General features: G+C 27.5%; 1 protein-coding gene across 1 annotated transcript in view; it reads right to left on the reverse strand.

Annotated features, from left to right (window-relative positions):
• The window catches only part of LOC140449719 (uncharacterized), a 741138-nt gene extending 732364 nt beyond the window's left edge, over positions 1-8774 (reverse strand). The window contains exon 1 of the mRNA XM_072543040.1: positions 8722-8774. The gene's annotated coding sequence lies outside the window, so the exon portion shown is untranslated. The remainder of the gene's footprint in view (positions 1-8721) is intronic.
• Between the last annotated feature and the right edge of the window lie 5000 nt (positions 8775-13774).

The raw sequence follows: 13774 nt of genomic DNA on the forward strand, positions 1-13774 counted from the left end.
GAAGATGCTGTGTAGTGCTCTTTTGATAGTCGACTTATTTGTTTTTTCTATCTTAATATATTTTTTATATTCTCCCCTTTCATTTACTATGTCGCATGTCAGAATTCGATCAGTTGTTTATTTTGTAATTAGTCAGAGGCTTTGTTTAAGTCAATAAACCAAAATTTATCCTATAGTAAATCAATTTCAAATGCATTAATCTCGCAGAAAGCTGTTTTTTGAAATACCGTAAGTCAGAAAAAAATGCAGTTAGAACAATTTTTCGGTTTTCAAATAAAAGAGTGAGTCTTCTCTTTTAAAAATAGTGAAAAAAGTTAAGAAAAAAATATTTATTATCAAAAAATAATTTTACAAAAATATGCTTATTTTTAAGGTATTACCAATCCTCAAAGACGCTTTATTTTTGTTATAAATAAATAAATTTATTTATACTCCAGTCGTCAGAGACAAAAATGCCACTTAACTTATAAAAATTATACGACCACGCTGAACTTCGCTGAGAATGTTTTAGAACCTTAAAAAATATGCAAGAAGTTAACTACTCCTACCCTCTGACTTTCCTTTAAAATCACCAGACCACGTAGGGCGGAAAACAAAAAAAATCTATTTAACATGAATACTTCAAATAAAAAATGTAGTTAAGATCATTTTATACGAAAATATTTATTGGCATTTTTTTCTGTAAAATGATCCGGTCTCTCAGAAACAACACTTAAAGCAACCGGCGATTTTGAATGTCAGCTACGCGCCCAAAATCAATTTTCAACAAAATTTGTAATTTGTATAAATTCGACGATACAAATTCAATATCTTTTGATCAGATGGTCCTATCGACAGAATTCAAAAAGCGTGTTCTTAAAACTTTAGAGATTCAGTGGCAGTCTTCTTATGATTTTTAGAGGTTTAGTAGTTTTTGACGACTGGAGTATAAATTAATTGATTTATAACAAAACTAATACATCCTTGGGATTTTGTAATGCATTTATTAAGCGTCACTATTTGAGTTACATCGGATTAATAAAAGAGTGAAGAAAATTGCTCCATTGGAAGACGAGAAGATATTTTTTTTTACATATGCCGATTTTGAACTTTGAAATTTAATTTTCTTCAACCTTATTTTTTTTTTTAATTTTTATTTTTTAAAGAATCGTGTTGACGATCTATTTCAACGCAGTTTTTGGAATTTAATTTAAGCTAATAATTAACGAGATATTTTATTACTTTATAACACAAAAAATTGTTTATAAATTTAAATCATTCCTGAGGCCGCTCAAATAATCCGATTTTAATATACAATAAAGTACTTTAGATAGATAAAGTGCTTTTTTAAAAGTAAGAAAAGTGGCAAACTTCTATATGGTCCAGTTTTTGTTGTGTAAGATTTTAAAGAATTTTATTAAAAATTTGAGGAGGGGAAAACGCGGGCGTTTTTAGGGGAAAGCCATGTGGTAGGAGTAGTAAACCTTTTTGCATATTTTTGTGGTCCCACAATTAACATTCTCAGCAAAATCTAGCTTGTTGGTATGATTTTAAGAGGTTCAGTGGCATTTTCGTCTTTGAAATCTGAAGTATAAATAAATTTATTTATTTACAACAAAAATAAAGTATATTAGAGATTTTGTAATATATGTTTTAGACGTCTTTACTTGAATTACGCCGGTTTTATAAAAGAATAAAGAAAATCGCTTTGTTGTAAGCCGATAAAATACATTTTTTTTTTTCGTATACCGATTTTAAACATTAAAATTCCATTTTCTTTAACTTTTGTACTTTAGCTGTAGGTCAGTTGTACTTCATTTTTAATGCTTTACCGACAACTCTTCTAAAGGTAAATTAAACCAATTTTTTTACGTAAGGTTTGAATATTCAAAATTAAAATGACGTAAATTACCTCCCTTAATTTTGACATTTTAACAAATAAGCTGTAAATTTATCAAAAAATTTGGCTATCTTTGGCCCTAATTGACTTAGATAACATTTTTTGATTTTTTTTTAATCGTGGACAATAATGTACGCTTTCGGAATATGTAAAAATAATTATTTTACAAATCATAACAAAAAAGTTATACTATTTATTTATAAGTCTATAATAAGCATATTTTTGTAAACTTATTCTCTGATAATACAGTCTTTTTACTATTTAAAAAAAAGGCTCACTCTTTTGTTAAAAAACCAAAAAATCGATCTAACTGCATTTTTTTATGACTTATGTTATTGCAAAAACAGCTTTCTATGATAAACAAATTGAACAAACTTTAAACAATTTATTGAATCAACACAAGTTTTTATCACATATTGTGCATTACAATATCCAACTTTGAGAAAAAATTCATTTTTGAGAAATTCATTGTCATATAACTGTAAAAAATTTCAATAAATTAACATACATTTCTAAAATATATCTCTTGAATAAATATAAATAACTTTAATAATTTAAATAATATAAAACATCACTTTTATTTAACAAACAATCACATATACCTTACTCCTATTTCATTTGTTAACATCTCTCCCCTCAAGAAACTTGTTAATTGTAAGACAGTTACAACATTAACCAAGGATCACCAATCATCAGCAGTTACAGGATAGTTTGAACTATGTATCAGGAATCTATATTTAAAACTTCTTGTACCGGTATGTAAGTAGTATTTTCTTTGTTTCTACTTTATTACAGTTTAATAGACTATTTTACCAATTTGTGGGTCTTACCTTGTCTGCTTAAACATTTTATTCATTTTTAAAAACCACAGACATGTAATATTGGCATAATTACTGTAAGTTATATAATTTATATCATCTATCTTTGTTTATCTTTATTAGACAACACCCTAATATGGGTTTATTATTTCAGCATTTATTTAACTTTGTATCGAGACCTGAAGATGCTTTGCATATTGTAGAAAGCAAAACCGGTCGTCTGGATAGTTAAATTAAATTGATTGTGAGTAAGTCTAATTTATTATTTCTTTTATCTTTTACCTTTTCTTCAATTTAGTTCTATTATATTATTGTGTATACAAGAGAAATAGATAAATTGTTTATAGCAACACATTCCAGAAATTAAATCAAGTTATTAATTAATTAATAATGAGGTTGGTAACTCTGGTATATGACAGTTGAGCGCCGGATATAGGCATGATGTATGAATGCCGGTAACTGATGTGCTATTTAAACGGTGTAACAGTAAATTTTAGTCTTATTTTGAGTTTATAATATACCAAAGCAAGATGTAACGTCCACGTCGGCATTGGTTAGTCTGTACAATAAATTTCTGCAACACTTTAACAAAATCAAATTTACAGTCACTTATAGTTATAAGTTTAGTATCTCTATTCGACAACGTGAATTGTATGTGACTTAAAATTAAAATAGGTTGATTTAATTAGTAATACTAATCTGAAAGATTCTTCCATGTTGTGTTAGAATTTTAAACCACGTGTTGAATTAAATCAAATTCTAATATAATGAGTATATATAATAAATATTAAAAGCCAGGTGGACTATATTTGAAAAGTTGTGGTAAATAAGTTGAGGTACCATACCAGTCAAATACTGATATTTAATTTAGTTTAAGGAAAAGGAATTTTATCAAGAAGAATATTGTGGATGTGAGGGTGCCTAATTTGAAATCTTTCGTTGACGATTGGAATCATTAATAAGATGAATTAGCTGTATTAATTTGTGTTGTCAATATATATGAAGTTGTGAAATATATGTATTATGGATTTTACATAATATAGAAGTTACTTTTACATACCACGTGGTGATAATGGATGATATATGACATCTATGAAAACGAGAATATAGGGGATCAATCAAATAAGATCAAATATGTATTTCGACTGAGAGTAGAAGTAAGAGATGTAAAAGAAATCGAATAGAATCAAGTAATGTTATTTTATATATTCAAGTAGTTATATTAATACTGAGTATATATATATATACTAGAATATACATACATATATATATATATATATATATATATATATATATATATATATATATATATATATATATATATTTATATAGATATAAAAATATAAGAAAACAAAAAAATACATCTGCAATCGAACATAGCACTTATCTGCCCAATTTACAAAAATGGTGATAAAACTGTATGTGAAAATTACAGAAGAATCGCACTATTAGAAGTAATACACAAGTTTTTGTCAAAAATTATAAGAATTAAAATAAAAACCTACGAAACAGATATATATTAGGAGAATAGTAGGCTGGTTTCAGACCAGGAAAAAAAACATACCAAATTTTTATTTCCAAATTATTAGAAAACAACAGTTATGAACAAAATCAAGGTTTGCATATGCTCTTTATTTATTTTAAATAAGCTTTCGACTCCATTTCATGAAATGTATCATGCGACGCATTCAGATCACTAGGATTACCAGAGAAACTGATACGAATGGTTAAAATGACGAACTAAGACCGTCAATAAAATTATGATAAAAGGAAATTTTTCAAATCAGTTTAACGTCAATGGATTATTAAAATAGGAGGCATGATTCTGAACAAAAGACAATAGTGCATAGGTCTAGCAGATAACTTGGTATTTCTGACATTTTCAGGAATAGAACTTCGAAAAATATTCACAACATTTAAAAAAAAAGAAGAAAAATGTTTAGGGGAAAATATAGCCTGATTATAAATAAAAAAAAACCAACTATCTGGAAATAAAAGTAGAAAATTCAGAAGAAAATAAATGGATCAGTCTAAAAACAAATGAGAGAGAATAATAATCTGAAGAGTTAATAAAAATTAAAGTACCTTTGAATAAAAGTTACAAATTGAGAAGGCGAAGAAAGAGAGAGAAAAATAGATAAACAGTTGTTCAACGCTAGCAAAGCATTAGGGTCATTAAACGCACTGTTTAAGTATCCAGAACAGCCAAGATTCAAATGATGCGATGATGTCCAGCAGCAAAAACCAATACAGAAAAAAACAAAAAGAAGGTCGAGTAAAAGACATTGAGTAAATAAATAATAATTTGTAATACTTATTTTGACCTATAAAATTATATTTACGCTTTGGTATGACACTGAATTTTAAATAAAAACTAAAAAGCTTTATTTTTATCAAGAATGTTTACTAACAAATTTATAGAATATTTAACAAGAATCTTTACACTACATGTCCAGCAGAAACTAAAAATTTTCGAGATTATTATTTAAAAGAACAAAAACATTATTATTTTGAAAATATAAATAAGAGAACTGAAAGAGAAAAATTCTCCAAACAACTTCAATCTGATGGTCAACAGACATTAAAAAGTTAATGGATCAAAAAACCTTAAAGAGAAAAAAGTACAAAAAAAGGATGCAAGTAAAAAGGCATTGGAAAATTAGTAATAAAATCTCACATATACGTCTACGTCTATACATTTACGTCTATAATCAATTTAATTTTAGTAAAGAATAATATTTTATTCATCATTGAATAACGATTTTTAAACATGTCGCTCACTGTGACAAAAATAATAATTTAATAAATAATTATTAATATCAAAATAAGTATAACATAATTGTATAATGATATTATTTTTATGTTTTAGTATTTTTTATGTATTTTTTGTTGCCTTATTAAATTGCTAATTAAAACATGTTTTAAGAGTTTAACAATTCTAATTTAAAACTATTACGTATATTTAGCTGACCAGCTCACACAGACACGAAAAATAAAAAAAAAATGATTTTCCAAAAATACTCAAAAAGTTTTGTACAAATATCTATCAATCAACACATATAGATTATAATTAAATCACAAAATAATTAAATCCTAGCAATCACAAAATAAATCGAAAAAAAATAAACGAAAATCATCAAATGATCAAATAATATAATTAAAATTGCTTGAAAATAGATTTTAAGGCAGAAAACATTGTGGATATCTACATTAGTAAAAAAATGTATCGTTTTTTATCAAACATCGAACATTTATCAGAAACGATTTTTAAAACTATTACTTATATTTATCTAACCAGCTCACACAGACACGAACAATAAACAAAATGATTTTCCAAAAATACTCAAAAAGTTTTGTACAAATATCTATTAAGCAACACATATAGATTATAATCAAATTACAAAATATTCATATTATATAATATAGTTAAAAGTGCTTGAAAATATATTTAAGGCGGAAAACATTGTGGATATCTATTTTACTAAAAAAATGTATCGTTTTTGATTTATAAATTAATACGATATAAATTTTACAGAATGTGAGAAATAGAACGGTAAAATAATAGAAAAAACTTGAACGTGAACATTTATCAGAAACGATTTGACGAAAAGGACATTGTTATATTCAAAAGGCATGTCAAAAAAAAACAATATAATAAATAGGAAAAAAATACAATTTTGAAGAAGATATAAAGCAACCAACACATTGAAACATAATTTATCTAAAACTTAACCCAATAGTAAACAATTAAGCTTAAAGAAATTACTATTTTAATGGGAATAAGCCATAATTTAATTTTAAAATAAGTTTATTTTTGTTTTAATTTTCACTTCGGAAATCGTTCTCAAAATACAAAACAATAATAAATTAAACAATATTTTTTTGTTACTTGGGTTGCGTTCCTGGGCCGACTTTATTTTAAGATAGTTTACTCGATTACATGAAATCAACTTTAACTTCAGAATAACGGTCAGAAAAAATAATAGCATGTAATTCGTCCTTAAAAAGACAACTACATGCCATGATAACAGTAAACTAAATGTAAGACCAAATACTTACCATGTCGGGATAGTATTATGAGGTTTTTTTTTCCTGGTTTTTTCACTAAAAGAAGTTTACTGTCATCATGATGGCATGTGATTGTCTTTTTAAAAACGAATTATATGCTATGATTTTTGACTGATATTCTTAAGTTTAAGTTGATTTCATGTGATCGAATGAACTATCTTACAAAAAAGCCTTCCCAGGAATGCAACTCAGCAATATTGGCAATATTATTTTAAAATGAATAATATATGTCTAAATTGTCGATATAAATAAGTCAGATAAAATTAAATTATTAGAAGAATTTTTCACGAAGTAACAAAAAATAAAATTTGTTTAATTTGTTAAAGTTTTGTATTCTCAGAACGATTTCCGAAGGGGAAATTTAAACGTAAACTGTAGCTCATTTCCATTAAAATAATAATTGCTTTAAGATGCCACAAGAAATTAGCTCCAGAACAAAATTAAGCATAAAATTGTGTATTTACTTTTTTGCGAATAAGGAAACGTTTATCTAAATAAAACCTAAAGACCATTTATTATTAGAATAACTAAACTCAATATTACGTAAAATTAGAGTTTAATATATCTTAGATATGCATGGGACAATGAACATGGATTCTTAAAAAACAAATATTAAAAAAACCAACCTACAAAGTAAAGCAAAGTACGATGGTAAGATATTAAACGAAAAAAAAACGTATTGATATTATTAATATAATAGTGATAAAGAGTTGATATATAAGTATATATTTAAGTTAAAAAAACATATTATTTATCATATTAGTTTGATCGAAACTTTTGCTTATGGTTTAGGATGGAATCACTAACAAGAATATTTTACTATGATGATTGTATAATGTTACATTGTGTGGTATTATTAAGGACTTGTTGCTATACTTCAGAGAAATAAAAAAATAAATGGTAAATGTTTAAAAAAAAATTGTTTTTCCGAAACAATTTTTTTGATTGAAAGTAAATCATCGAATAAAATATTTCTAATTGAATTACTTAATGATTCCAAGTTAAATGTCTTCGGTTACATACTAATCACAAAAAAGTGCTTATAAGAAGATAAGATAATGTAACAGTGAAGGCTTGAGAGTGTCAAACAAAATATTCCTTCAAATATGATTAGGCAAAGGAAACTAAGTTTCGCTGTCAATATCTCAATCACACACCACAAAACATTTTAAAGGTAAAAATTTGCTTAAAGGAAAAAGGAATAAAGACAAGATAAATTTAAATATAAAACGGACAAAAATAAAAAAACCGACAACTCTAGTTAAAAGTAAAGGAAAGTACTGTAATGCATATATAAAAAATAAAGATTACTATAAGATCTTAAATGAAGGCAAATAAAATAGTATTGAAACCAACAAATATAGAAAAAAGATACCTTATACAATTTCTTCAGGACTATGTTCTTCTCAATATCGCATATTATTAAATCATTAAAAAATTTTTACATAACTGTGAAATAAATTAAAAATTTTAACAGTTTGCTTGATACTTTTAAGGAAGACTGAAGATTGTTTTTCCAATATATACTAAAAACATTTTTACGAAAAACAAAAACTATTCACCTTATAAATAACTATCAAGAGTATACGTAACAGAATATAAAAACTTTTATCTTAATAATTTTGAAATAATCATAATATACTTTTACGCAATTTTTATTTAAGTTTATTTGGGCCAAGTTTTAACATATAAAAGTGACATATGCATATTTAAATAACATCAAAATATAACTCATATTTCTTCTAACAATTTTTATAGAAAACTACGTTATATTTTTAAATATTATGAAATATTCTTGAAACATATTATTTTTATTTAAAATAGAAAATTGAAAACTTCTTGATAAAAACACGTATAATTTAAAAAAAAATGATATCACAGTAAATATAAGTTATTTTAAAAATTTTAAACTTTTGCAAATTCAAAAACTTCAGGCATGCACAACATTCAACTCACCTCTCTTGCGTGTTGACAGTTCTGCAACTGTTGGAGACTGCAACAAACTTTTGAATTGTTGGACTGAAGAGGAGCGAATCTCCACTCTCCAAGGTACATGCGCCCAAAATCGTGGCAAATAATCAGAAGGAGTGACTAATACTTCCCACAGGTTTAATATGATTTCCTTTTGGTTAAATTTTAACGATTCAGTTGGAGGTTAAAATGGATACAGCTCTTGTGGGAGAAAAACACTTTTTATTACTATTGGAATATTTTATTTACTGCTTTTAAGTAAATTAATAATAAAAGTTCTGGTTTTTATATATTTCCATTGAAAAATATACTAAAATTACAATAAAATGGATATTTATTTCATAAATTTTATTTAATTTAAATATTTAATAAAATATTGAATAATATTTGGCGCAAATTCTAATTTCGAAAGATATAAACATGCCAAAAAATGTTTGTAAAGTAATTTTTGTGTTACTTCTTAGCTTTTTCTTCGAGACATTTTAGTTTTTTAAAAATATCCTTTCGACCAGTATGGTTTAAATTTCGTGTTGTGTACTTGATGAGTTGTATTTAGACCAGTTTTGTTATGATTTGCTCAAAAGCATGTTTGTACAATTTATTGGATCTTATCTTTACTTAAGCTCACCTTTACAAAACAAATATATGTTAATACGATATCCCAGGGCTCTTTTATTATTTAAAAAAAAACGTGTCTTCAAAGTATTTTCTATAGTTGCCCTTGAGGAAAGAGTAGACAATAGAAAAATATTTTTTTTTAATTGGCTTTGGCTTAAAACCTTTAGCTACGTAATTACATATAAATATTAGTATTCATTCATACAGGATTGTACAAGGAGGACACTTTTCACGCTCAGGGATTTATCAGAGTGGCTTTATTGTAACAAACAAGACATAAACCACGGTTAGGTAGGTGGGCAACATATATGTTAAACATACAAAGGAAATGTTCACGCATACGATCAATTTTACACTCATACCTTTAATTTAATTTTTACAAGAAATATCATAATTATTTTAAAGATTTTTATATTGTCTTCACTTAATAAAAGATTTACGTTTAATGGTATACTTAAACCCTCTTTTATCAATTCTTTTAGCAGCCACGTACTTGTATTACAATGTAGAGGGCAGTTGAAGAATAATATGTGATTTAAATCAGCTATACTAGTTCCACACTCACATCGGTCTGTTGGGAGAACTCCTATTTTGTGTAGATGTTTCGGAAAACATCCATGATCTACTTTTAATCTTAAGACAGTTGACACTGTGTTTCTGCTTAGTGTGACATCTTTTTAAAATTGCTTTACATCTACTGTTGGTTGTAATTTGTATAAATTAGTGCCCCTGCTTTCACCAAACTGAATCCATTGTCTGTCCCATTTAAATTTAATATGTTGTTTGATATAGGCAAGTAGGCACATGTGTTAAATTCTTCTATCACCATATGTGGTTGCTGTAATGGATTTTTAGCTATACAATTAGCAATAGTATTGCCAACAATATCTGAGTGTTTCTTAACCCATAGAAATTTAGTACCATATGGATCTGATAGTTTTAGTAACTGTTGAAAAATTTCTAATATGAATATATTACTATTTATTGTGAATTTAAAGTTTTGCAAGGAGTGTAATACTGACAGTGAATCACTGCATATGACAATTTTTTTCCACTGGTTTTCAAAACCAGTCAAAAAATGCTGGATTGATTATTTAAAATAAATAATTTTTTAATCTTCATTTTTGGTACAAAGTAAGCACTGGTTGTACATGTTGGTGATTTTGACCCGTCTGTATAGATCACAATATGATCTGAATAGCCACTTAAGATTTCTTTAAGAGTAGTGTAGCAAAATTCGTTTTGGTATTTAGGGATAATAATATTTGTAGCTAGAACACTTGTTAGATGTGGTATATCCAACGATTTCCAAATAAGATTACAAGGGGAATTTATTAACTTTAGTTCATTGCAAGTTATAATTGCTCTTGCAGTGGTGGAGAGTTTTTTTTATTGAACTATGTAGATGTTAAATCAGCTGTATTTAATTCATTAATTATTTTTGCATTATAAGTGCCACGATAATGTTGGTTTAGGAAATATTTGCTTGCCAGATATTCTCTGCGCAATGAGAGTGGGTTTTCAGATGCTTGAGCTAGGGTGGCTTCATTTGGGGTGCTTTTCATCAATCCTAACACAATCCTTAGAGCTTTAAATTGGATTCTATCAAGTTTACGTAAATTGGTTATGCTAGCTGACCCATATACCACACAACAGAAATTTATTATAGATCTTATATAGGCTCGATATAAATTCAATGCAATGTTTTGATCTGCACTCCACGATCTTTTACACACCATTTTAAGAAAATTAATACCTTTTTCGCAGCGATCAATTGTATAATTAATATGTTGAGTCCAAAGCAATTTTCTGTCAAGTACAACACCAAGATATCTAAATTCCGAAACAGAAAAAAATAATACGGCACATTTTTGGTACGAAATATTGAATCCATTTAACCAAGTCCAATTATCCAAGTTGTACATAATATGTTTGAGTTCAGTAGTGCTTTCACTGTACGTTTTCTTATGTGAGTAGATGACAATATCATCAGCATATTGTAAGCAAACAATATTGGGAGACCATAAATTGTGCAAATCGTATGTGTATAAATTAAAAAGAAGTGGACTTAAAACAGCTCCCTGTGGAATACCTTTTGATGTGATCTTGGGTCCAATAATATTGTAACCTACTCTTATCGATACACTTCTGTCTTTGTATAGATTTGATAGTAAATGTGCTATCGATTTTGGAATGCCGAGAAACACAAGTTTATCACAGAGTATATTTAAATCAACATTGTCATATGCACTTTTTATGTCAATAAACAATGCACCTGTTGTCATGGAATTAGAAAAACCAATTTGTACATCTGTAGTCAGAAGAACTACTGCATCCGTGGTTCCATAGCCTTGTTTATATCCATATTGTGTTGCTGGTAGAATATTATGCCGCCTCAACCAAATTTCCATTCTCAATTTTAGAATTCTTTCAAATGTTTTAAAAATGCATGACAATAATGTTATTGGTCTATATGATTCCAGATTATCTTTGTCTTTTCCCGGTTTTAGAATTAATATAACAAAGTAATCATTAAATTTGTAAGGGGATATTCCAGTTTGCAAAATACAGTTATAAATATGTAGTAGTCGTCTTTTAGCCAATACACCCATTTTTTGTAACATAATGTAAGAAATCTGATTTGGACCTGGAGCTGTGTTTTTGGATATCTTGATAGCATATTCTAGTTCAGATGATGTTATTTCTTTTATTAAATAATGTTCTTCTGGATGTAAAGCCATGTAGGGTATATGTTTGTCAACAAATGGTGGACATAACTTCTGCAACTGAGGAAGGAGCAAGTTTAATGTTTGCGTTTTTGTTGTTTAATTTATTAGCCATCTTCCATATTTGAGTTGATGGGCAACTAGAGTTAAGACTGGAGCAAAATTTAGTATATGTTGTTTTGGCTTTGTGTTTAAACATTTTTTTAGTTGTAGCTTCTATCTTTTTATATTCAAGAAAGGTATTCAGTGTGGATGCGGTTTTGTAATTTTTAAGAGCATTCTTCTTAAGCTGTATCTGTGTATTACATTCATCATCCCACCAAATTGATTTTTGTCTATGTTAAGGAATGAAGGGTACGTTTTGGGGGATAGAAGCTTCGCTGCTTATATTAATTGCTCTATTCAGATTAAATGCCATTTCATTACAGTTTTCAGAGTATACAACATTATTTAGTTCCATTTCAAGAGTGCTATGAAACAATTCCCAGTCGGCCTTCTCTAATTTCCATTTCCTTGTTGGATAGACAACAGAAGACGGTACATCAATATTCAACTTGATGGAAATAATATAATGATCAGATCCAAGAGTTCTATCCAATGTTTGCCAATGTGCTAGTGCAATTAGTCCAGGAGTTATTAGCGTTAAGTCTACAGCTGATTTTGTAGAGTTTGGAGGGGTAATTCTAGTCGCCAAACCATCATTTAGAAATATTAAATCCATATCAGTTAATGCATCAATTATTCTAACAATTATTATTCTTACAATAGAAAAATAAATTTAGAAAAAAACTGTGAGATTATAAAGCAAGTGTTATATATTTTTAAAATAAATCAAGTATTATAATTTAAAAATATCAAATAAAAAATATACAATACACGATAATCAGAATAATGAAAAATCAAGCATCCATCAAATAATACACTCTAAAATTATCAATAAAAAATTAAACAAACTTTTATTAATCAAAGACCTCTTATTTTATTCTTTCATTTACTCTAAACTAAATAGATGGTCCTAGTTGATAGTATCTATTAACTAAATGACAAAACTAACCTTTTGTCTTTAAAACGGCTGACTTTACCTTATTCTCCTTCGATTGTGACCTGTCCACCTCGCTTTTACTTCCCAGTAGCAACTCCTTCTCTTCAGACACAAGGATATCTCAACTGATCGACCTGATCAAATATAAACTATACATCTGTTTTTTACTTACAGTATGTCATCTATTTCTTCAACTTCTTTTGCCTGATACCATAGTTGGAACTTTTTCCACAAACACAAAAGACTTTTCACAAAATTTACTTTTTGGAAACTCCGCTAATTAGCACTGTCGTCTCAGAAAAACTGTAGTGTTGTCGCCGGATCTTTAAACCACAATACTTATTTCTTCTCCTTGCAGGACTCACATCGACCCCTCAAACCTTTCTCTAATTTTCTTAAATAATCAGAATACACAAACATGCCTTTTATTCCAGCCGTTTTCTATAAATCAAATTTGAATGTTGTCCCACTGTACTTGAAAAAACCCACTGCTACCAGAAACCGCATCAATCAAACATTTCTTAATAAGGTCTTGAGAAATTTGTTCAATTTCTAAAAAAAAGTAAATATCTGCCTAAAAAAATTCACTAATCCTATGGCTTTATACATTTTCTAATCGTTCGTGGTACGCCTTACAATACAAAGGCATCTT

The sequence above is a fragment of the Diabrotica undecimpunctata genome, chromosome 9, assembly GCF_040954645.1.
Source record: "Diabrotica undecimpunctata isolate CICGRU chromosome 9, icDiaUnde3, whole genome shotgun sequence".
Lineage (NCBI taxonomy): Eukaryota > Metazoa > Arthropoda > Insecta > Coleoptera > Chrysomelidae > Diabrotica > Diabrotica undecimpunctata.